Source organism: Dendrobates tinctorius, unplaced genomic scaffold, assembly GCF_039654945.1.
Source record: "Dendrobates tinctorius isolate UK_male_01 unplaced genomic scaffold, ASM3965494v1 ptg000003l, whole genome shotgun sequence".
NCBI lineage: Eukaryota > Metazoa > Chordata > Amphibia > Anura > Dendrobatidae > Dendrobates > Dendrobates tinctorius.
The window spans coordinates 62,966,390-62,990,490 of NW_027361671.1; the positions used below are offsets into that span (position 1 = coordinate 62,966,390).

Sequence of the window (24,101 nt, forward strand, 5' to 3'; positions counted from 1 at the left end):
ATCTAGATAAGTTCCTTAGTGGGTCTAGTTTCCAAAATGGGGTCAGTTGTGGGGGAGCTCCAAAGTTTAGGCACACAGGGGCTCTCCAAACACGACATGGTGTCTGTTAGGCCTGTTTCACACTTCCGTTTCTGACCATCAGTCAAAATCCGCCGTTTTGTAAAAAAAAGGATCCGCCATTGATTTGCATTACTGGCGGATCTTGACGGATGGCCATTTGTTGGATCAGTTTTTTTGCGTCCGCCGACATGCCTGGACGGACCATGCAACGTTTTTTCTCTTCAGGATCCGCATTTTATAGTGCACATGCCCGGAGGAATGAAGTCAGCTGGAAATTTAACCCTGAAATCATTTCTGGCGGACAGAAAAAATTCTCCCTCCCCCTCTCTCTCTCTCCCTCTCTCTCTCTCCCTCTCTCTCTCCCTCTCTCTCTCTCTCCCTCTCCCTCTCCCTCTCCCTCTCCCTCTCCCTCTCCCTCTCCCTCCCTTCCTGGGCTGCGGTTCCTTTAAAATTCTTCATTCATCGGATCCGTCATAAAAACGGTCCGGTGGCATCCGTTCACATAAGTTAGCAACAGATCCGCTTTCTGCCATTTTGACGGATCTTAACTGACACAAAAAAACTGAAGTTAACCGCTGTGTCAGTTAAAATCCGCCAAAATGGCAGAAAGCGGATCCGTTGCTAACTGATGCCACTGGACCGTTTTTTTGACTGATCCGCCGAATGAAGAATTTTAAAGGAACTGCTGCCCGGGAAAAAGAGAATTTATTCTGTCCACCAGAAATGATTTCAGGGTTAAATTTCCGGCTGACTTCATTCCTCCGGGCATGCGCACTATAAAAATGCAGATGCTGCAGCACAAAAAACGTTGCATTGTCTGTCCAGGCATCTCGGCGGACGCAAAAAAATAGATGGATCCGCAAAAAAACGGATCCAACGGATGGCCATCCGTCCAGATCCGCCGGTAATGCAAATCAATGGGGAAAAAAACGGATCCGCCAAAAAAAAATGGCGGATCCTTTTTTTTTTTTTTTTTTTTGCATAAACGGCGGATTTTGACTTATGGTCAAAAACGGAAGTGTGAAACAGGCCTTAGGCGTCGGGTCCCTGTCTCTGCACAGTGGGAATCCCGAGCCTTGCATTCCCATTCCTCTAAGGCTGCAGAGGAGGCTGCTCAGCAGACTCGTCGATCCCGGCGCTCTGCTCAGACCAGCTCTGTGGGTTTGGTTGCTGCTGCCACCTCTGGCCAGTTATAGCAACGCATGCTGGTCAGCAGCGAGCGCTACTCCAGGGACTAAGTCCTCCTTTTGATCCACTGAGCATACCCGTGGGACGATCTCTCATTGGAGATCGGAGGTCACATGCTCAGGTCCTTCTCCAGCTTGGATTGGACCATCAGGAAGGTCAGGAAGGTCCCGGAAGGACACTGCTATAAAAGGTTTGCATGGCCGCTCGGCCATGCGCTAGTATAGACTGCATTACCAGACTATGAGGAGTGAGTTCTGTGACCGCATTCTGTGCTCTCCGTTGCCGAGCTCTGCGAGCTAAACAGGCTCAGGCATTTATGTTCTGTGGTAGTGCGGCTCTGTGAGGTAACAGAGTTCGCCCTGTTCACATTGGGTGACGTTAACCCACGTGTGACTTTTTGTATACAGCTTTATACTTCCGCCATTACTAAGCAGCAGTTTACCACCCCTGCACGGTGGACTCCGAGCTGCGAACGCACCTTACTATTATTTTATTATTTGGTGCGTTCTGTCAGCCCTAACATTTAACTAGCGCCAGGGTCTGGCTAGTAAAGGCGGATGAACAGCGACTGCAGCGGTACATCCAGCAGCTGGAGGGCAGGCTGGCGGCTCTTGATCACTCAGCCTCAGCTGTGGATGTTGCCGCAGTCGCAGTTCAGGCAGCCACAGAGGCTGTCTCCCGCGTGTCCCCTGCCATCTCTGCCCCGACTTTGTCCCACCTCCCATTGCCCAAGAAGTTCTCAGGTGATAGTGCTTCTTGTAGGGGTTTTGTGAGCCAGTGTACCATACAGGTGGAGCTACTGGCTGCACGATTCCCCTCTGAGCGGGCTAAAGTGGGATTTGTTATTTCCCTCTTGTCGGGCAGGACTCTGGAGTGGGCCACACCGCTGTGGGAGCGTGGTGATCATGTGGTGCAGAGTGCCTCACGGTTCTTCGGCACTCTGAAGCAGGTCTTTTTGGGACTGCGAGTCACCCATGATACCACGCTCCAGCTGCTGGCGTTATAGCAGGGCTCGTCTCTGGTCAGCCATTATGCCATCCAGTTCCGGACTCTGGTTTCAGAACTGGAGTGGTCAGATAAGACCCTCATTCCGGTGTTCTGGAAAGGTCTGGCTGGCCATGTGAAGGATGCCCTGGCCACCAGGGAGATTCCTGCCACACTGGAGGAGCTTATCACCATCTCCACCCGCATAGACCTTCGTTTTTCGGAGCGAAGGTTAGAGCGGTCCCAGTGTAGGCAGAGGTTTAGGTTGGCACCTAGTTTTTCTAAACCTCCGGAACCTCCCGATCGGGCGTCCGAGCTCCAAGAGGCCATGGGGAATTCTTGCGCGGGACCCAGGTTCCGGTCCGCATGAGCACCTGTGGTCTCTCACATTTGCCGGCAGGTCTGGTCACCCTGCCAACAGGTGCCCACAGCGGCTAGGAAAACGCTCGCGTCTAGTGGCTGTTGGAGGAGGCTTACTAGATAATGCAATGTTTTCCTGTCCTTTGAGGGGACGCTTGAGTTTGGCTCTTCCACTCTAGCAGTGGGGGGCGGAGGGCAATTTCATGTTGTCTGCCTTCGCCCAACGGCACGCAATTCCTCTGGTTTTACTATCTCAGCCAGTCACCATCAGAGTGGTGAATGGAGCGACACTACCCTCTCAGATCACCCACCAGACCACCCCGCTGATACTCTCGCTGTCTCCTTCCCATCAGGAGACGCTATCTCTCCTTGTCATGCCCGAGGGTATCGACCAGATCCTCTTAGGGATCCCCTGGTTTAGTCATCACTCTCCCCATATAGAGTGGTCCTCAGGGAGAATTCTCGGGTGGAGTAAATCCTGTAAGGGTAGATGTCAGAGGGCGTGCGTTCAGGTTGCCTCCACTGACGTCCCCGCAGGTCTTTCCTTTCTCCCCAAATGCTATCGACAGTATGCAGACGTATTCTCCAAGAAGCCGGCGGAGACTCTTCCGCCTCACCGCCCCTATGACTGTCCTATTGACCTCTTGCCTGGTGCTCAGCCTCCCCTGGGTCGAGTCTATCCCTATCTCTCCCGGAGACAGAGGCCATGTCTCAGTATATCGGGGAGAATCTGGCAAGAGGATATATTAGGAAGTCGATGTCACCAGTGGGGGCGGGATTCTTCTTCGTCCAGAAGAAGAATGGAGAATTACGTCCCTGCATCGATTACAGGGGTCTTAACGCCATCACCGTTAAGAATACGTTTCCTCTGCCCCTGATATCGCAACTGTTCAATAGGCTACGGGGAGCGAGGGTGTTTACTAAGCTTGATCTGCGGGAGGCTTACAACCTGATTCGCATCTGTGAGGGGGACGAATGGAAGACAGCTTTTAACACCAGGGATGGGCACTATGAATACCTGGTGATGCCCTTCGGACTCTGTAATGCTCCAGCTGTCTTCCAAGACTTTGTAAATGACATCTTCCGGGGTATGCTCACCACCTCAGTTGTAGTCTATCTGGATGATATCCTCATCTACTCTCCTGATATTGACTCTCACCGGAGAGATATTTGCAAAGTTTTTGACCTCCTATGGGCAAAGTTCCTCTACACCAAGTTGGAGAAGTGTGTGTTTGAGCAGGAGTCCTTGCCTTTCCTGGGCTATATCATCACCCAGGGATTGGCCATGGATCCTGCCAAGCTACAGGCGGTGATGGATTGGCAGGAGCCCCATTCTCTCAAAGCGGTGCAGCGCTTTATGGGATTCATAAATTACCGCCAATTCATCCCCCACTTCTCGACATTGGTAGCCCCCTTGGTGGCCCTCACCAAGAAGGGTGCAAATCCCAAGTTGTGGTCGGAACCTGTCTCCAAGGCCTTCTCCTCTATTAAGTCCCATTTCGCTAGTGCTCCCATTCTACATCGCCCCGATGTGGATACACCCTTCATTCTGGAGGTGGATGCCTCTTCTGTCGGTGCTGAAGCGGTCCTGTTTCAGAAGGACACGCAAGGTCGGAAGCACCCATGCTTTTTCTCCAAGACCTTCACACCGGTGGAGAGGAATTATTCCATCGGGGACATGGAGTCGCTAGCACTGAAGTTGGCCTTCTCAGAGTGGAGACACCTCCTGGAGGGGGCTCGCCACCCTTTCCAGGTGTTCACCGACCACAAGAACTTGGTGTATTTGCAAACAGCCCAGCGACTAAATTCTCGCCAGGCCAGATGGTCCTTGTTCTTCTCCCGGTTCCACTTCACCCTGCATTTTCTCTCCAGGGAGAAGAACGTCCGGGCTGATGCTCTCTCCCGCTCCGTGGTATCATCGGTGGAAGAGGAGGAGGAGCCTCGGCTGATCGTCCCATCCGAGAGCCTGAGGACTGTGGCTCCGGTCACCCTTGAGGCAGTACCTCCGGGCAAGATATTTGTCCCTGCCTGTCTGCGACCGGAGGTCCTCTCTTGGGCTCATTCGTCCAGGGTGGGTGGACATTTCGTGACAAAACGGACCTCTGAGCTTCTGGCGAGGACGTACTGGTGGCCGCATATGGCCCGTGACGTCAGGGTCTATATTCAGGCTTGTGTCTCTTGCGCCCAGAATAGGTCCTCTTGGTAGCGGCCCACTGGGCTACTTTACCCCCCGCCGGTAGCGGACAGGCCCTGGGATATGGTTGGTATGGACTTTGTGGTGGGGCTACCCAAGTCCAGTGGCAGCGCGGTCATTTGGGTTGTCACCGACCATTTCTCCAAGATGGTGCACCTGGTAACTCTCTCCCGGTTAACTTCTGCACGGGGCCTGACAGCGCTGTTTATTAAGCACGTTTTCTGCCTGCACGGCATCTCGGACAAGATTGTCAGCGACCGGGCCCCCAGTTTGCGTCTCGGTTCTGGAGAGAGCTCTGTAGCCTGCTCAGCATTGAGCTAAATCTCTCCTTGGCCTATCATCCCGAGACGAACGGGATGGTAGAGAGAGCCAACCAGACCCTGGTCACATATCTATGACATTTTGTCTCGGCCGGGCAGGATGACTGGGCATCCTTGCTGCCGTGGGCGGAGTTCGCTTTGAACAACGCTGTGGCCGACTCCACCGGCCAGACCCCATTTCTCCTAAGTTGCGGCCAGCATCCACGCGTCCCTGTGCCCATGCCGTCCACCGATTCCAGGGTGGCAGACTGGGCGGTGGAGGCACGTGACATTTGGGATCGCACTCAGGATGCTATCCGGGCGACGCCGTGCGCACAGAAGGTCTAGAGGGACTCTGACCCCATGTCCTTGGGGCAGAGTTCTGTGACCGCATTCTGTGCGCTCCGTTGCTGAGCTCTGTGAGCTAAACAGGCTCCAGCATTTATGTTCTGCGGTAGTGCGGCTCTGTGAGGTAAGAGTTCGCCCTGTTCACACTGGGTGACGTAAACCCACGTGGACCCCGGGCTGCGAACGCACCTTACTATTATTTTATTATTTGGTGTGTTCTAACAGTGTCCGCTAACGATTGGAGCTAATTTTCCATTCTAAAAGTCAAATGGCGCTCCTTCCATTTCGAGTCCTGCTGTGCACCCAAACAGTGGTTCCCCCTGCATGTGGGGTTTCAGCGTACTCGGGACCAATTGGACAACAACTTTTGGGGTCCACTTTCTCCTTTATCCCTTGGGAAAATAAAAAAATTGTTGCTAAAAGATCATTTTTGTGACTAAAAAGTTAAATACTCATTTTTTTCCTTCCATGTTGCTTCTGCTGCTGTGAAACACCTGAAGGGTTCATAAACTTCTTGAATGTGGTTTTGATCAGCATAAGTGGTGCAATTTTTGGAATGGTGACACTTTTGGGTATTTTCAGCCATATAGACCCCTCAAACTGACTTCAAATGTAAGGTGGTCCCTAAAATAATGGTTATGTAAATTTTGTTGTAAAAATGAGAAATTGCTGGTCAACTTTTAACCCTTATAACTTCCTAACAATTTTGTTTCCAAAATTGTGCTGATGTAAAATAGACATGTGGGAAATGGTATTTATTAACTATTTTGTGTCACATAACTCTCTGGTTTAACAGAATAAAAATTCAAAATTTGAAAATTGCTAAATTTTCAAAATTTTCCCCAAATTTCTGTTTTCTTTACAAATAAACAGAAAAATTATTGACCTAAATTTATCACTAACATGAAGCCCAATATGTCACGAAAAAACATTCTCAGAATCGCTAGGATCCGTTGAAGCGTTCCTGAGTTATTACCTCATAAAAGGACAATGGTCAGAATTGCAAAACATGGCCAGGTCATTAAGGTCAAAATAGGCTGGGTCATGAAGGGGTTAATATGTATCATACAGTCTCAAATTCATCAAAAACATCGTTCTCTCAAAGTCTTTGGTGTTCTTACTTCATTCCTGGTACCCTATATTTATCAAAGATTGCATCTCAAAATATAATATGTCATAAATGTCATATATAATTTCAAAAGGTTATCCATGACCCTAAAATTTTTTACATTTTTGTGCAGGTACTGAAAACTCGTGCAATACATTGAGTAAAACATGGGTAGATTTAGCATAAGCATTTACAGTGAGATATCACAATTTATGTAAATATGGCAGAAACCCTAAGTGTCACCCAGTGTTTCTGGTTGCAACATTTAAAAATGGGTATAACGAAGCTGGGATATTTGGTAAATCTTGATATCCTTTCCTAATCAGTGGGATGCACAGGCAAAGAGCTGTGCAAGTTCATTTTATTACTAAAGATCCTCCGTACTGATGGTTACTCTTTATATTTATTAGTTATGGTATTCACTTACATAGCACCATCATATTCCACTGCGCTGTTCAGATATTGTCACACTGTCCCCATTGGGGCCTACAATGTAAATTCCCTATCAGTATGTCTTTGGAATGTGGGAGGAAACCAGAGAACCCGAAGGAAACTCACGCAAACACGGGGAGAACATACAAACTCATTGCAGATGTTGTCCTTGGTGGGTGTAGGGTTTCTACTTAATCAGCTGCTCTTGAGGTAGGCATGGGAAGCTTTTTTTTTTTTTTAATAGAAATGTCCAGGCTGGTTTATTAACCTCCATAAATCTCTCGGCATAAGCAAACCAAAAAGATAGATTTTTCTGGTATGGAGTGAAAAAACAGATGGTAATCAGTCCATATAGTAGCGCAGGCCCGCCCACTCAGGTTAGTGTCCTTTAGCAAACACACTGGAGGTTTCCACACCTCCAGTCACAGACACTGAGTGACTCACTTGGTCCCCATTTTATCTATCATACCATGCCCCTGCGGTGGGATATGTGCACAGTCATTCCCCCCCACCTCTTTGACTGCTCATAAAACACATCCCTGATACCCCCTATTAACTCTCAGCACTATATGTGCTGGAGCCTGCTTTCTCGGACTTAAATCATCGAAGTTACTAACCTCGATGAAGCATATCTCCACTCAAGGATCTGTCCGGCGGCCATCTTATATGTGATTTAAACCCGGGGACCCCATCGCTGCAAGCTACAGTGCTAACCACTGAGCCATGGCTGGAAGAGGATGTAGACTTTTGAATGTACTTCAAATTATTGAAGACAATCATCTAAAGGTATAAAATGTATTTAGCAATAAAGGATAAGCTCCTATTTACACATTCCTGATAATTACAGACTCTGAAAAGGTAGTTGGTAAAATAAAATTAGTTGTCGTGAAGTAAGTACACACTCTATCTAGACCTACTTTTAGGAGGTGTATACGCCCAACAGTGGCCACAGTATGGATTTGTGTTTCCACAAAAAACCTCCTTGTCTCTGTCTTTTAATGTGATGCCAAATTCCAAATTAAGGACATTTTACCGAGATGGTGAGTGCCACCCTCATTTCTATTTTTTGCACAGACTTTGTTATTGTGGTTTTCTGCATGGGTTGGCACCCAGGATCCCTGAGAACAGGGCCGGCGTTAGGGGCAGGCAGCTGCCTAGGGCCCCCGCTCCCCCCCGGGGCCCTCAGCTAGCGGCACATCACGCAGCCGCTATGGGGCCCGTGAGGCAGGGGGTCCGCCAGCGCCAGCTCCCGCCGCCGCATTGAACTGTACCGGCGTCGTAGACGCCGGTACAGTTCAAAGCAATGGAGGAGAGAGTGTCAGCTGTTGCTTCCTCTCCCATCATTCCCCGCTCTGCCTCTGACACACAGCGGGTGCGCAATGATGTCATCGCGCACTCACTGCGTGCCAGGCAGAGCAGGAGACAGGAGCCGGCAGCAGCGCGGACACGAGGAGAAGGTGAGGAGTGCTTTTTTTTTTTTTTTTTTTTTATGCAACAGTACTGGACTGTGGAGCCATTCTGGGGGAAAGGGGGGTCGAGAGATGCAGCCTGTGCTGTATACCATGTGGGCCTGTGCTGTATACCATGTGGGCCTGTGCTGTATACCATGTGGGCCTGTGCTGTATACCATGTGGGCCTGTGCTGTATACCATGTGGGCCTGTGCTGTATACCATGTGGGCCTGTGCTGTATACCATGAGGGCCTGTGCTGTATACCATGTGGGCCTGTGCTGTATACCATGTGGGCCTGTGCTGTATACCATGTGGGTCTGTGCTGTATACCATGTGGGTCTGTGCTGTATACCATGTGGGCCTGTGCTGTATTCCAGTGGGGGCCTGTGCTGTATTCCAGTGGGGGCCTGTGCTGTACACCATGTGGGGCCTGTGCTGCATACCATGTAGGTAAATAATACATTTTATTCTATGGGTGAGGCTGTTATATAATATGGGGGGCTACATTATATTCTGGGAAGGTGGGCTGTATTATGTTCTATGGGGGGCTGTATTATATTTATTATATTCTATGGGAGGTGATCGAATCACACTATGAGGGGGCTACATTATACTATATGAGGAGGCTACATTATATTCTATGAAGGGGCTGCATTATATTCATGGGGGGCTAGATTATATTGTATGGGGACTTTATTATACTTTGAGGGGGCTACATTATATTCTATTGGGGCTGAATTATACTATATGAGGAAGGCCACATTGTATTCTATGGAGGGGCTACATTATACTATATGAGGGGCTGCATTATACTCTGAGGGAGCTGCCATATATTCTATGGAGAGGTTACATTATATTCTGTGGGGTGACTGCATTATACTATGAGGGGGGGCTGCATTATATTCTATGGGTGTTACATTATACTGTATGGCAGGGCTTCATTATACTCTGGGGTGGCTGCATTATACTATGTGGGCTGCGTAATACTGTATCGAGGAATATGGGGAATACATTATACTATATGAAGAACTATGGGGTGCATTATACTATGGGAAGTGAATTGTACTACACGGATGACTGGTGGTGTATTATACTATATGGATCACTATAAGGAGTGTATTATACTAATGGAGGACTGAGCAGTGTATTTTAATATATGGAGGGCTATGAGGAGTGTATTATACTATATGGAGGACTATGGGGCACATTATATTATATGGAGGACTATGGGGTGTAAACTGTAGATATGCTGCTGATAACATGATACTGTATGGTGATCTGTTAGTGATCCATTAGTGATTGTTCTGTTCCCATCATTCTTTCTCAGTTGGTGTAAAGAGGCCGGGAAACAAGTGTTGAACGACTTCAATATTGTCAATCAGACTCATTTAGTGGTCTGAACTCAGCGCATGTAAATACAATCGAAATGCTTCTGTGTGATGTGCAATATGTTAGCATTTGGGGCCCCATTTTAAACTTCGCCTAGGGACCCACTTTGCCTAAAACTGGCCCTGATCAACGGTGGGTGGTCTTGCAGCGCTCAGGACCCCCAAGGTCCTGCAAGCACTGCGTTTCCTGTGCAGAGTGGTTGCTCTGACAGGTGACATCGTCGGGACCTGATTAGATCAGGTCCCGATGGTGTTAAACCTTTGCTATCTTCTAGATACCGCGATTGTGGCATTTAGAAGATAGCAGGAGGAATCTCCTGCTATACTCACCTCTCCGATGCCCCTCGTGATCAGATCAGTGTTGTCCTGGCAGCCGGAGGTCACGTGATGAGTTCTCGGTCTGCCAGCTACGGTGGCTTGTTAGGCTTAGTCTACAGTCTGAATCTAACAAGTGATATGCCTGTGTAACACTCACAGGTCTCATACAATGCAATACATGTGTATTGCATTGTAAGAGACCAGTGATGAGACAAATAAGAGTTGAAGTCCCATACGGACGAAGTAAAACATTTTTTTAAAAAGTGAAAAAGATGTTTTAAAACTATAAAAAAAAATCACAAAATAAATAAAAAAAGGAAAAAATATAAAACCAATACATACATACCGTATATATATTTAAAAACAAAAAAAGTACACGTTTGGTATTGTCGCGTCCGGAATGAGACAACCTATAAAACGGTCACACTAGTTCACTCCTTCGGTGCACGCCGTAAAGAAAAAACAAAAAAAGGGAGCAAAAACCTTTTGCTTTTTCATCATGTCATCACACAAAAAGTAGAATAAAACGCGATCAAAAAGTCATATCAAAATAAAAATGGTAGTAATGAAAACATCATCTTGTCCCACAAAAAACAAGCTGCTATACTGCTTCAACAGCAGAAAAATAAAAAAGTTATAGCTTTCAGAACAAAGCGATGCAAAAACAATTATTTTTTCTATATAATAGTTTTTATTGTGAAAAAGCGGCAAAATGTAAAAAAATAAATGTGTTATCACTGTAATTGTACTGACCCAAAGAATAAAGCTACTTTATTAATTTTACTACACACTGAACATCAAAAAAAAAATCCTGAATTCCTCGTGTTTGATCATTCTGTCTTCCAAAAATCAGATTAGAAAACCATAAAAAAATGTCATGTGCCTGAAAATGGTACGAATAAAAATGACAGCTCCACCCGCAAAAAAACAAGCCATTCCATGACTCTGTCGGCCGAAATATGGAAAAATTATAGCTTTCAAAATTTAGTGATGCAAATACTTGTTTTTGCAATAAAAAGCGTCTTTTAGTATGTGACAGCAGCTAAACATAAAAACCCTATATAAATCTGGTATCGCTGTAATCGCACTGACCCGAAGAATAAAGTCACCCAATCACATAACGCATGAGGAACGGCTTAAAAAATAAATGAAACCAATTCTGCACATGCTGGTTTTTGTTTTTTTTCTATTCTGCCTCCCAAAGATCACAATAAAGTTCGGTGCACATTTATCCTGCGCTCTACGCTGAGCGCTTACACCGGGGTTTCCGTGTAAATCTCTGAAATAGGTGATTCAGACGGAACCCCCAGCGGAAGATTCCCTATAATGAGGCAGAAGGAGACGCTGTGGATGCCGTAAGATCTGTGATCCGGCGGTTTCCGTCTTTTTAGTCATACATAAAAGCGCAGTCAGCCAGTTTTGTGCACCTCTGAAAAGGAAGACACCACTGAATGGAGGCCAGAGTAACTGCTGTCTCATTATAGTGAATGGATCAGGGGTTTCAACTGTCACGTCACTCAGAGATTTAGATAGAAACGCCAAAGTAAGTGCTCAGCGTAGAGTGCCGTATAAATGTGATCCCAAACGTTATGTAAAATGTTCCCAATAAAAGCTTCCACTCATTCCACAAAAAAAGCAAGTCCTCACTCAGGTCCATCATCTGTTAACAGAAATATAGGGGGCTTCCACGTTTCTGGTAGCACAAAGGTTCTGGAAAAGCGAAAAGGCTTGTCACCCGCCAAAAGAAATTCTGCTCTCCCAAATTCAAATGCCCCCCTCCCTTCTGAGCCCCACAGTGTACCTAAACCACATACCGTATATCATCCACATGTTTGGCATTTCTGTAGTGATGAGAGCCCGCCTAATTTATGGGTGCATGTATCCAGAAGCACGGACTGGGCATAAAGTACTGGTGACTATGGTGGTATGGAGGACTATGAGGCACATTATATTATATGGAGGACTATAGGGAATGTATTATACTATATGGAGGACTATGGGGTGTAAACTGTAGATGTGCTGCTGATAACATGATACTGTATGGTGATCTGTTAGTGATCCATTAGTGATCGTTCTGTCCCCATCATTCTTTCTCAGTTGGTGTAAAGAGGCCGGGAAACAAGTGTTGAACGACTTCAATATTGTCGATCACACTCATTTACCATCCTGAACTCAGCGCATGTAAATACAATCGAAATGCTTCCGTGTCATGTGCAATATGTTAGCATTTGGGGCCCCATTTTAAACTTTACCTAGGGCCCCACTTTCCCTAAAACTGGCCCTGCCTGAGAAAGTACACTCCAAAATAACTCCCCTGGTACAAATCTACAGAACGGACCGTAGGTGCACAGCGGTGCCGATTATTTTTCACTTCATTCATGTGTACAATCTGGAGTAATGCATAGGCATCTGCCTACCATAGGACGATTGGGGAAAAAAAACCCTGTATAACGTATGGCCTACTGTCCTCTGTATCGGAAAGAGCAGTGCGTGATTCGATCATTCAATGCACCCGCAGCATGCCGCGAGTGATCTCTCAAGCCGAATCGGCACAAGAAAAAAATTGCAGATCTGCGCTACCCCTTAGTAGTATTACACTGGTCCGAGGGCTATATAATAAAACATGAGAGCATTCGGCCACGTTATACGAGCGTGTTACGAGATATATAGCCATAGATATATCTATGGATTTATCTATAGAATACATAAATATATCTATCAATCCCATAGCTATCTATCTGTCTGCGTGTTTTTTTGAAAAAACAGATCCGTCGCATCCGTTTTTCACAAGCTGCGACGGATCCGTCGAGGCGACTGATTGTGACTGACGCCAAAAAACTGATGTGTGAAAGAGGCCTAAGACAAACTGTAAAATACAACTGCTACACGGCTGTGTATCGTAGCCTGTAAGCCACGCCAAAGCACACACTAATGAATTAGCAAAACGAAGATGGGCTTTATCAGAGTTGTTTGCTAGGATTTCAAAATCAACAAGAAAATCATTACTTTAAGGTACAAGAATACAAATTAATGATATTTATTATAAATTGTATTTTAGCAGGTTCTGAGTGATGAAATGGCCATTTAAAGGTTGTGTAAATGCAGCTACTGGCAGAAAGTGGCCATCAGTATCAGGTTGGTGGGAGTGCAACTCCTGACACCATCAATGCTCAGCTGACTAAAGAGAATATGGCACTCTGTTCTTACCATGCTGAGCGCCATAGATCTTGCAGCAGCTCTGCCCGATACTGTAGGTCTCAGCAGCTTTGTCCCATTCCGGTGAGCCAGGTGCCGCCCTTACAGAGTGCCCTTAGCTGTGGCTGATGAACACCATGGTAGCAAGAGCACTGGTACCCCATCAGTCAGCAGATCGGTTGGGGTGTTTTTAGTCAGTGTCAAAGTGCTTTTTCTTCCTATGTGCTAGGCAATTTGTAGTGACCACTCTCTGGGTGTGAAATTAGGGCAAGACTGCTGAATTTTGGGTCAGTGGTGGACTTGCGTGACATTAGTTTGTTTTATTAGCCCTGCAGAGTGTTGTGCTGAAATCAGCTTTGTAATTTTGTAATTTCGGGGTCTCTGCTATTGTAGCTTATTTCCACAACACAACGGCTGCACAGGAAATTTTTCTGTTTTTGTTTTCCTACCCGATGTTTACAATATCATACTACTGTTTGGAAAGTTATATTTATATATATATATATATATATATATATATATATATATATATACAGTGCCTACAAATAGTATTCAACCCCCTGCAGATTTAGCAGGTTTGATAAGATGCAAATAAGTTAGAGCCTTCAAACTTCACACAAGAGCAGGATTTATTAACAGATGCATAAATCTTACAAACCAAAAAGTTATGTTGCTCAGTTAAATTTTAATAAATTTTAAACATACAAGTGTGGGTCAATTATTATTCAACCCCTAGGTTTAATATTTTGTGGAATAACCCATGTTTGCAATTACATCTAATAATCGTCTTTTATAAGACCTGATCAGGCCGGCACAGGTCTCTGGAGTTATCTTGGCCCACGCCTCCATGCAGATCTTCTCCAAGTTATCTAGGTTCTTTGGGTGTGTCATGTGGACTTTAATCTTGAGCTCCTTCCACAAGTTTTCAATTGGGTTAAGGTCATGAGACTGACTAGGCCACTGCAACACCTTGATTTTTTCCCTCTTGAACCAGGCCTTGGTTTTCTTGGCTGTGTGCTTTGGGTCGTTGTCTTGTTGGAAGATGAAATGACGACCCATCTTAAGATCCTTGATGGAGGAGCGGAGGTTCTTGGCAAAAATCTCCAGGTAGGCCGTGCTATCCATCTTCCCATGGATGCGGACCAGATGGCCAGGCCCCTTGGCTGAGAAACAGCCCCACAGCATGATGCTGCCACCACCATGCTTGACTGTAGGGATGGTATTCTTGGGGTCGTATGCAGTGCCATCCAGTCTCCAAACGTCACGTGTGTGGTTGGCACCAAAGATCTCGATCTTGGTCTCATCAGACCAGAGAACCTTGAACCAGTCTGTCTCAGAGTCTTCCAAGTGATCATGAGCAAACTGTAGACGAGCCTTGACATGACGCTTTGACAGTAAAGGTACATTATGGGCTCGTCTGGAACGGAGACCATTGCGGTGGAGTACGTTACTTATGGTATTGACTGAAACCAATGTCCCCACTGCCATGAGATCTTCCCGGAGCTCCTTCCTTGTTGTCCTTGGGTTAGCCTTGACTCTTCGGACAAGCCTGGCCTCGGCACGGGAGGAAACTTTCAAAGGCTGTCCAGGCCGTGGAAGGCTAACAGTAGTTCCATAAGCCTTCCACTTTCGGATGATGCTCCCAACAGTGGAGACAGGTAGGCCCAACTCCTTGGAAAGGGTTTTGTACCCCTTGCCAGCCTTGTGACCCTCCACGATCTTGTCTCTGATGGCCTTGGAATGCTCCTTTGTCTCTCCCATGTTGACCATGTATGAGTGCTGTTCACAAGTTTGGGGAGGGTCTTAAATAGTCAGAAAAGGCTGGAAAAAGAGATAATTAATCCAAACATGTGAAGCTCATTGTTCTTTGTGCCTGAAATACTTCTTAATACTTTAGGGGAACCAAACAGAATTCTGGTGGTTTGAGGGGTTGAATAATAAATGACCCTCTGAATAAACTTTTCACAATTTAAAAAAAAATTAAACAAAGAAATAACATTCTTTTTTGCTGCAGTGCATTTCACACTTCCAGGCTGATCTACAGTCCAAATGTCACAATGCCAAGTTAATTCCGAATGTGTAAACCTGCTAAATCTGCAGGGGGTTGAATACTACTTGTAGGCACTGTATATATATATATATATATATATATATATAATATATTTGAGTGCGTGTATATCAAGCCCCGCACACTTTGCATAGCCACATTCACTCCACACGCAGAATGCTCCTTGCAGCCATTCTGGGATTGATGCGGTGTGGATGGATCCCTGCAGCCCATGATATGCAATCAAGCACCAGATGACATTGGTTGAGGGGAGGACGATGCCTGGAGGGGGGGCTATGGCATGAGCAGGGTGCCTGTTACCTGTCATGGTGCTGCAGAGCCGAGGTGTCCACTGACTGTGGTACTGCAGGTCTAGTGCCAGTTCTGCCCACTCCAGCCTCGCTATGTACACAAAGTGCAGCATTGCGCATGCCCGAGAGTCTCCCCTATTGCTAGCATTACACAAGCCTTCCTGGGAAATAGTGCTGTAGCGTTTAGTCACCCAGAGCATAAGGTAAAAATGGCCTGGATTACTCACTGCAAGAGGGGATTGTAGCAGGCAAATGTAGTCTGTATGTGTAGGTGCAGGCAGCCCAGCACTGATGTCCTCCCTACCTGGGCAGCAGGCTGGGTATGTCCCCCTGACTAAAACTCCCAGAAGAGATAGAGTATTTGGTCAGTGGTTTACCTCAGTGCTTTAGTATTTTACCTCAGTATTTGTAAGCCAAAACCAGGAGTTTGTGAATAGTGCAGAAGTGGTGATGTGTTTCTATTATACTTTTCCTCTCCTGGTTTCGGCTTACAAATACTGATGTCAAATACTGACCAAATACTGAACGCATGCACGTGGCCTTAAAATTAGAGATCAATACAAAAGGTACTTCAATGAATACAACCAAAAACAGAAAAAATAAGCACTGCCATGCTATACCGATCGAGTCCACATTGGGTTAAATTCTTGGCTTACAAATTACACCTACACCAGGATCCTGGGTGCACATCCAGTCAGAATAGACAATAGTTTGAAACTTGCAAAAGAAATGAGGAGAATGGTGGCACTCACCGTCCCTTTAAAAACGCCTTTTATTGGAGCATCATAAAATTCAGCAGAGGCAGGAGAGTATAGAGTGGATGCTGCGTCAGGACGACGGCCGTTACGCGCTGATGTGCGCTTCTAGGGGTCCCTTACAAAAGGTAAGACTATGTTCCCACAATTAGTTTTTGTTGAGGTTTTTTTATGCCATGTATTTCTAAAAAAAATTCAAGTACGGTAACCTATTTTCCCTAATAGGTGCTGAAATGGCACAGAAAATCTGCAACATCAAAAACTCATTGCGGGAACAAAACCTTAAAGTTAGATATCAATACAAAATGTAAAGTTATGTTTCCACGATGCGCGTTTGGTGAGTTTTTTACATTGTGTTTTTAAAAAAATGCAAGTGACCTATTTTGCTTGATCCGTGCAGAAATGGTAAAGAAAATCTGCCACATCAAGAGCTCATAGTGGGAATGTAATTTCGTAAGGTTATCAGAATGTTCTCTTGTAAGGCTACGTTCCAACAATGAGCTTTCGGTGAGTTTTTGATGTTGCAGATTTTCTGCACCCATTAGCCACGTAATGACCAGGGGTATTTCAGTTTTTGCATTTGTATGCTCCCCTTCTTCCCAGAGCCATAACCTTTTTTATTTCTTTGGTCAAAATGGCCATTTGACTTTCCCATGATGCTACACAAAAGAAACAGTGTGTTTCAGGTGTGCATTAAAATACATCCACAGGTGTGTCTCTAACTCAGATGTGACAAAAAAAAAAGAAAAAAACAGAAAATCAGAAGCTTCTAAACGCATGAAATAATCATATGGGCAGTCTAGAATTGTCTAACCCCAGAATTGTCTAACCCCTTTCTGACCTCGGACGGAATAGTATGTCCGAGGTCAGATCCCCGCTTTGATGAGGGCTCCGGCGGTGAGCCCACATCAAAGCCGGGACATGTGCCGGCAATAGGCGCGGGTGGAATCTTGATCCACCCACACATACAGTATTAACTAGATAAATGCCGCTGTCAAACGCTGGGGCCGCAAATACATGATCAGGGGTCAGCGATGCATTGGCTTAACAACCAGAGGTCTCCTAGAGACCTCTATGGTTGTTGATACCGGATTGCTATGAGCACCACCCGGTGTTTGGCGCTCATAGCAAGGCAGTAATTCAGCTACATATAGGCGATCTGCTCATCGCCTATATGTAGCAGAGCCTATCAGTCTATGGCAGCTTCTAGCCTCCGATGGACGCTATTGAAGCATGCCAAAATTAAAAGGAAAAAAAAAAAGTTTTTAAAAATGAGAAAAATAAAACTGAAAAATTGAAATCACCCCCCTATCGCCCCATTCAAAATAAAATAAAAAAAAATCACACATACACATATTGGGTATCGCCGCTTTCAGAATAGCCCAACCTATCAATAAACAAAAGGATTAACCCGATCGCTAAACGGCGTAGCAGGACAAAAAAATCAAAGCGCCAGAATTATGTTTTTTGGTCACCATGACATTGCATTAACATGCAATAACGGGCGACCAAAAGATCGTATGTGCACCAAAATGGTATCCTTTAAAAAAGTCAGCTTGGCATGCAAAAATAAGCCCTCACCCAACCCCAAATCATGAAAAATGGAGATGCTACAGGTATGGGAAAATGGCGCAATTTTTTTTTTTTAGCTAACTTTGGAATTTATTTTCACCACCTAGATTAAAAAAGAACCTGAACGTGTTTGGTGTCTATGAACTCGTAATGACCTGGAAAATCATAAGGCAGGTCTGTTTTTAGCATTTAGTGAACCTAGCAAAAAAGCTAAATAAACATGTGAGATTGCAATTTTTTTGCAATTTCAATGCACTTGGAATTTGTTTCCTGTTTTCTAGTACATGACATGCTAACAGCTTAAAAATAAGCCCTCACATGGCAATATATAGACGGAAAAATAAAGTTATGGCTCAGGGAATAAGGGGAGCAAAAAACAAAAACGCAAAACCGAAAAAAGCTGGGGTCATTAAGGGGTTAAAGGCATAGTAATCTTAGTGTATGTAAATTTTGATTCCATGGTGCTGTACATGAGAAGCTGTTACATACAAATTACAGATATCACTTACAGTAAACAAGCTAACAATGACAGACTGGTACAGAAGGAAGAGGACCCTGCCCTTGCGGGCTTACATTTTACAGGATGGTGGGGAAAGAGACAGTAGATCGGGGGTTGCAGTAGCTCCGATGGTGTTGAGCTGTACATGAGAAGGGGTTACATCAAAATACAAATACAAATATCTCTTACAGTGCACAAACTAACAATGACCGCCTGGTACAGATGAAAGAGGACCCTGCCCTTGTGGGCTTACATTCTACAGGATTATGAGGAAGGAGACAGTAGGTCGGGGGTTGAATAGCTCCGATGGTGTTGAGTTGGCCGCGTGGTCATTGCAGGTTGTAAGCTTTTTTGAAGAGATGGGTTTTCAGGTTCCGTTTGAAGGATCCAAATGTGGTGGATAACCGGACGTGTTGGGGCACAGAATTCCAGAGGATGGGGGATATTTGGGAGAAATCTTGGAGGCGATTGGGTGAGGAGTGAATAAGCGTGGAGGAGAGGAGGTGGTCTTGGGAGGACCGGAGGTTACGTGAGGGAAGATATTGAGAGATTAGTTCGGAAATATAAAGAGGAGAAAGGTTATGGATGGCTTTGTAGGGCAGTGTTAGTAGTTTAAACTTAAACTGGATACGCTAGGAAACTGGGAGCGAGTGAAGGGATTTGCAAAGAGGGGATGCAGGAGTGTAGCGAAGAGAGAGATTATTTTAGTCGGGTAGCAGACTTAAGGATGGACTGGAGGGGTGTGAGTGATAGAAGATAAGCTACAGAGGAGGATGTTGTACTCGAGGCGGGAGATGATTAGGGCATGCACAAGCATTTTGATAGAGTGAGGGTTGAGGAAAGGAAGGATTTTGTAAATATTTTTGAGCTGGAGGCGACAGGAGGTGGCGAAAGCTTGGATGTGTAGTTTGAAGGACAGGGCAGAGTTGAGGGTTCCTCCGTGGCTGCGGATTACCAGAACAGGGGAAAGTGTGAATTCATTTATTATGACAGATCAGGTAGGGAAGGTATGCGAGATGGAGGAAAGATGATTTGTTTAGATTTGTCCACATTGAGTTTGAGGAAACGAGACGAGGAGGATATGGCTGATAGACACTGTGATATTCTGGAGAGGTGACATCTGGGCCAGAGAGGTAGATCCGAGTGTCATCAGCATATAGATGGTGCTGGAAGCCATAAGACTTTGAGTTGTGTGTATGTATTAAGCCATGCCCACTGCACATAGCCCCGCCCACTCAGCATAGACACATTCACTCCACATGCCAAGCCCCGTCCCCACGGCCCACGACGTTAGGGCACACGGGCGGAGACACATTTACCTTGAAAGCCACCCTGCAAAACTCACCGGCTGCAACCCCCAGCTACAATCAAGGCGCCCGCCTTCAGAGTATCAGTGCGCGGCAGGCACAGGCCACAGCTAGCTCCACCATGTCTAGAATGGAGTTGCTCCTGTGAGGCATGACATCAAGGGAAAGGGAGGAGCCTCATGGATTACACCATTGTGCTCATATCAGGAAGTTACTGTGTGGTGCTGCAGAAGAAGTAGGCTGTGTATACGATGCGCTTTTTGCAATTAGTGCAATTTCTCTCAGAATTAAGTGTTTCCAATTTTATATGGAAGAGGAGTGTGAAGTGCTGCCGGAGGAGACGACTATAAAGGAGAAAAGCTGTGCTGCAGAAAAGTGCTTTGTATAAAGGAGGAGTGTGAGGTGCAGGAGGAGGCTATGTCAAAGGGAGCATGAGGTGCAGGAGGAATAAGGCCCCTTAACTGCCGCCGTTAAGGGGTTAATATTGTGTTAAGAATAAAATTTTGCTTCAACAAAATGGTGCAGGTTGTGTTCAGAGTACCAGTGCGGGAGCGTTGCTATGTTCAACAGCAACAATTTCTTTTTCTTCTGTGCTTTTCCTCACTGGTCTTCGGAACACAGTGGGCTGCGCATGTGCAGATTGGGGCGTTGCTTGCCGATAGATGATATTGTGCATGCGCCAGCACCGTTTTGTTAAAGCAAAATATTTTTATTGCAATTAGTGCAATTTCTCTCGGGATCAAATGTTTTTATGTGCAATATGATCATTATGATTTGTTATATCTAACCACAATTACTGTGCCCGGGCAACGCTGGGCTCTTCAGCTAGTGTTATGTAAGTTACAGCCACTTATAATTAGCAAGGCAAGAGCATGGGTATCCATAATCTAATATATAAAGCTCAATGTGTGTGTGAACACTGTGTTCCAAATTATTATGCAAAAAATATTTCCTCATTTTCTCTAAATTACCTATATGAGTTGCAGTCATTGTTATTTTCCAGTCATCTACTATTCTAGTATAATTGCAATGTTTTTGAACAATCTGCCTATGAAAACAGTATATTTTTTAAAATAAGAAACACTCATAATGCATGTTCCAAATTATTATGCACAGCAGAGTTTTCAACCTTTTTATTTTGAACAAAAAAATGGTCAATTGTGAAATTATAAGCATTGTCAGCTTATTACAAAATGAAATCAAACAGTTTTCAAGTAAAAACTTTATTCTAGGTGATGTTACATTTGCACATAGGACCCCTTGTTCGAAAGAAGCTTCTGAACTCTCTCGTCCATTGAATTTGTCAGTTTTTGGATGGTTTGTGCTTCAGTTGTTTTGCATGTGGACAGCATACCCTCCCAGAGCTGTTGCTTAGATGTGAACTGCCTCCCGCCATCATAGACACTCCTTTTGATGATGCTCCAGAGGTTCTCAATGGGGTTGAGGTCAGGGTAAGATGGTGGCCACACCATAAGTTTGTCCTCCCATAGCAGCCAGAGATGCAGATGTGTTATTTGCAGCATGAGACGGTGCATTATCATGCATGAAAATGATCTTGCTGCGGAAAGCACGGTTCTTCCTCTTGAACCATGGCAGGAAGTGCTGTTTTAGAAACTCCACATTGATTATGGAGTTCATCTTTACCCCTTCAGGGATCCTAAAGGGGCCGACAATCTCTCTCCCCATGATTCCAGCCCAAAACATTACTCCTCCTCCTCCTTGTTGGCGCCTTAGCCGTGTTTTCATGGGGTGTCCATCAACCAGCCATCCTCCACTCCATCCATCTGGACCATCGAGCGTTGCACGGCACTCATCTGTGAACGAAACAGTTTGGAAGTCAGTCTTCATGTATCGTTTGGCCCACTGGAGCCATTTCTGCTTGTGTGCAGTGGATAGAGGTGGTCGACAGGATGGCTTACGCACAGCTGCAAACCTCTGAAGGACCCTGCATCTTGTTGTGGGGGGGACGTTGGAGGCACCAGCAACTTCAAAAACTTGTCTGCTGCTATGACAAGGCATTTTTGCAGCTGCTCTTTTAACCTGACGCAATTGCCTGTTGGAAAGTGTCCTCAATTTTTCCTTTTCAGCACACACACGTGTGTGCTGGGAATCAGCTACATACTTCTTGATTGTGCGATGATCACAATTAAGGGTCTTGGCAATGTTGATTGTAGTCATGCCTTGACCTAAATACTCCACAATTTGTTGCTTCTCAGCAGCCGACACATCCTTTTTCTTTCCCATTTTGGCAAAAAATGTAGGCTGCTTAATAATGTGGAACAGCCTTCTTAAGTAGTCTTGCCTTTATTTGGACACACCTGCCGAACTAATTTGCACAAGTATCTGCAATTGCTTTCAGTGATATAAAGAGCCCTGACACACATCACCATCAATGAGTTTAAATGACAAACAAAAAAATTCTAACCTTATCACTCCTAAACTCTTTTTTTTTTGCATAATAATTTGGAACACAGTTTATGTATGTGTGTATGTCCGGGATTGGCATCTGCACCGTCTCAGCTACAGCCACAAAATTTTGCACAGTCACACGTCTGGACCCCGAGAGCTTCATAGGCTATGTTGTGAGGCGAAATTTTAACCTTGCGCGTTCCAATTCACCAAACAACTTTGCCCCTATCTACATAATGGGGAAAAAGTGTGTGCATGTATGTATGTATGTATGTGTGTATGTCTGGGATTGGCAGCTACAGCCACAAAATTTTGCACAGTCACACGTCTGGACCCCGAGAGCGAAATTTTTAACCCCGCGCGTTCCATTTCACCAAACAATTTTGCCTATTCTTATTTCTATGGTGTTATCCTTCTGTAAAGCTGAAAATAACACAATTTATTACAGTGCCAACACAGACCACCCTCTGACAGACTACAGGGGGAGCCCAGTATCACACAGGATATGATTAGATACACGGCTCAGCAGTCAGTATCACACATGATAGGATTAGATACACGGCTCAGCAGTCAGTATCACACAGGAGAGGATTAGATACACGGCTCAGCAGACAGTATCACACAGAATAGGATTAGATACACGGCTCAGCAGACAGTATCACACAGAATAGGATTAGATACACGGCTCAGCAGACAGTATCACACAGAATAGGAATAGATACACGGCTCAGCAGTCAGTATCACAGGATAGGATTAGATACATGGCTCAGCAGACAGTATCACACAGGATAGGGTTAGATACACTGCTCAGCAGTCAGTATCACACAGGATAGGATTAGATACACGGCTCAGCAGTCAGTATCACACAGCATAGGATTAGATACACAGCTCAGCAGTCAGTATCACACAGCATAGGATTAGATACACAGCTCAGCAGTCAGTATCACACAGAAGAGGATTAGACACATGGCTCAGCAGTCAGTATCACATAGGAAAGGATTAGATACACAGCTCAGCAGTCAGTATCACACAGGATAGGATTAGATACACTGCTCAGCCGTCAGTATCACAGAGGATAGGAACAGATACACAGCTCAGCAGACAGTATCACACAGAATAGTATTAGATACACGGCTCAGCAGACATTATCACACAGGATAGGATTAGATACATGTCTCAGCAGTCAGTATCACACAGAAAAGTATTAGATACATGTCTCAGCAGTCAGTATCACACAGAATAGTATTAGATACACGGCTCAGCAGACAGTATCACACAGAATAGGAATAGATACAAGGCTCAGCAGTCAGTATCACACAGGATAGGATTAGATACACAGCTCAGCAGACAGTATCACACAGAATAGGAATAGATGCACGGCTCAGCAGACAGTATCACAGGATAGGATTAGATACAGGCTGAGCAGTCAGTAACACATGATAGGATTAGATACACAGCTCAGCAGAAAGTATCACACAGGAGAGGATTAGGTACACATCTCAGCAGACGTTATCACACAGGAAAGGGTTAGATGCACAGATACACATGTTGTTTATCAAAAGGCTCTTGAATGAGTTGAAAATAAAATACTATCAATACTTGGGTAATCGTTTAGTTAATTTGTGTTGGAAATCTGTAGTGTTGAATATATGATGTGAAATGTTTTTATGTGCAATATAATCATTATAATTTGTTATAACTAACCACAGTTGGTTACTATGCCCAGGCAACGCCGGGCTCTTCAGCTAGTTCATTTATAAATTTATTTATTTTACTTGCATATTTGGCGCTCTTAATTTCCACAGCGTTTTATAGACCTCCTCATGATTGTCCCCATCGGGGTTCACAATCTAGACTCCCTATCAGTATGTCTTTG

The 24,101-nt window shown here is 45.2% G+C and overlaps 1 protein-coding gene across 1 annotated transcript in view; it reads left to right on the plus strand.

Annotated features, from left to right (window-relative positions):
* Positions 1-24,101, plus strand: part of DMXL1 (Dmx like 1) — a 288,913-nt gene that overhangs the window by 57,986 nt on the left and 206,826 nt on the right. The gene's annotated exons all lie outside the window — the stretch shown is intronic.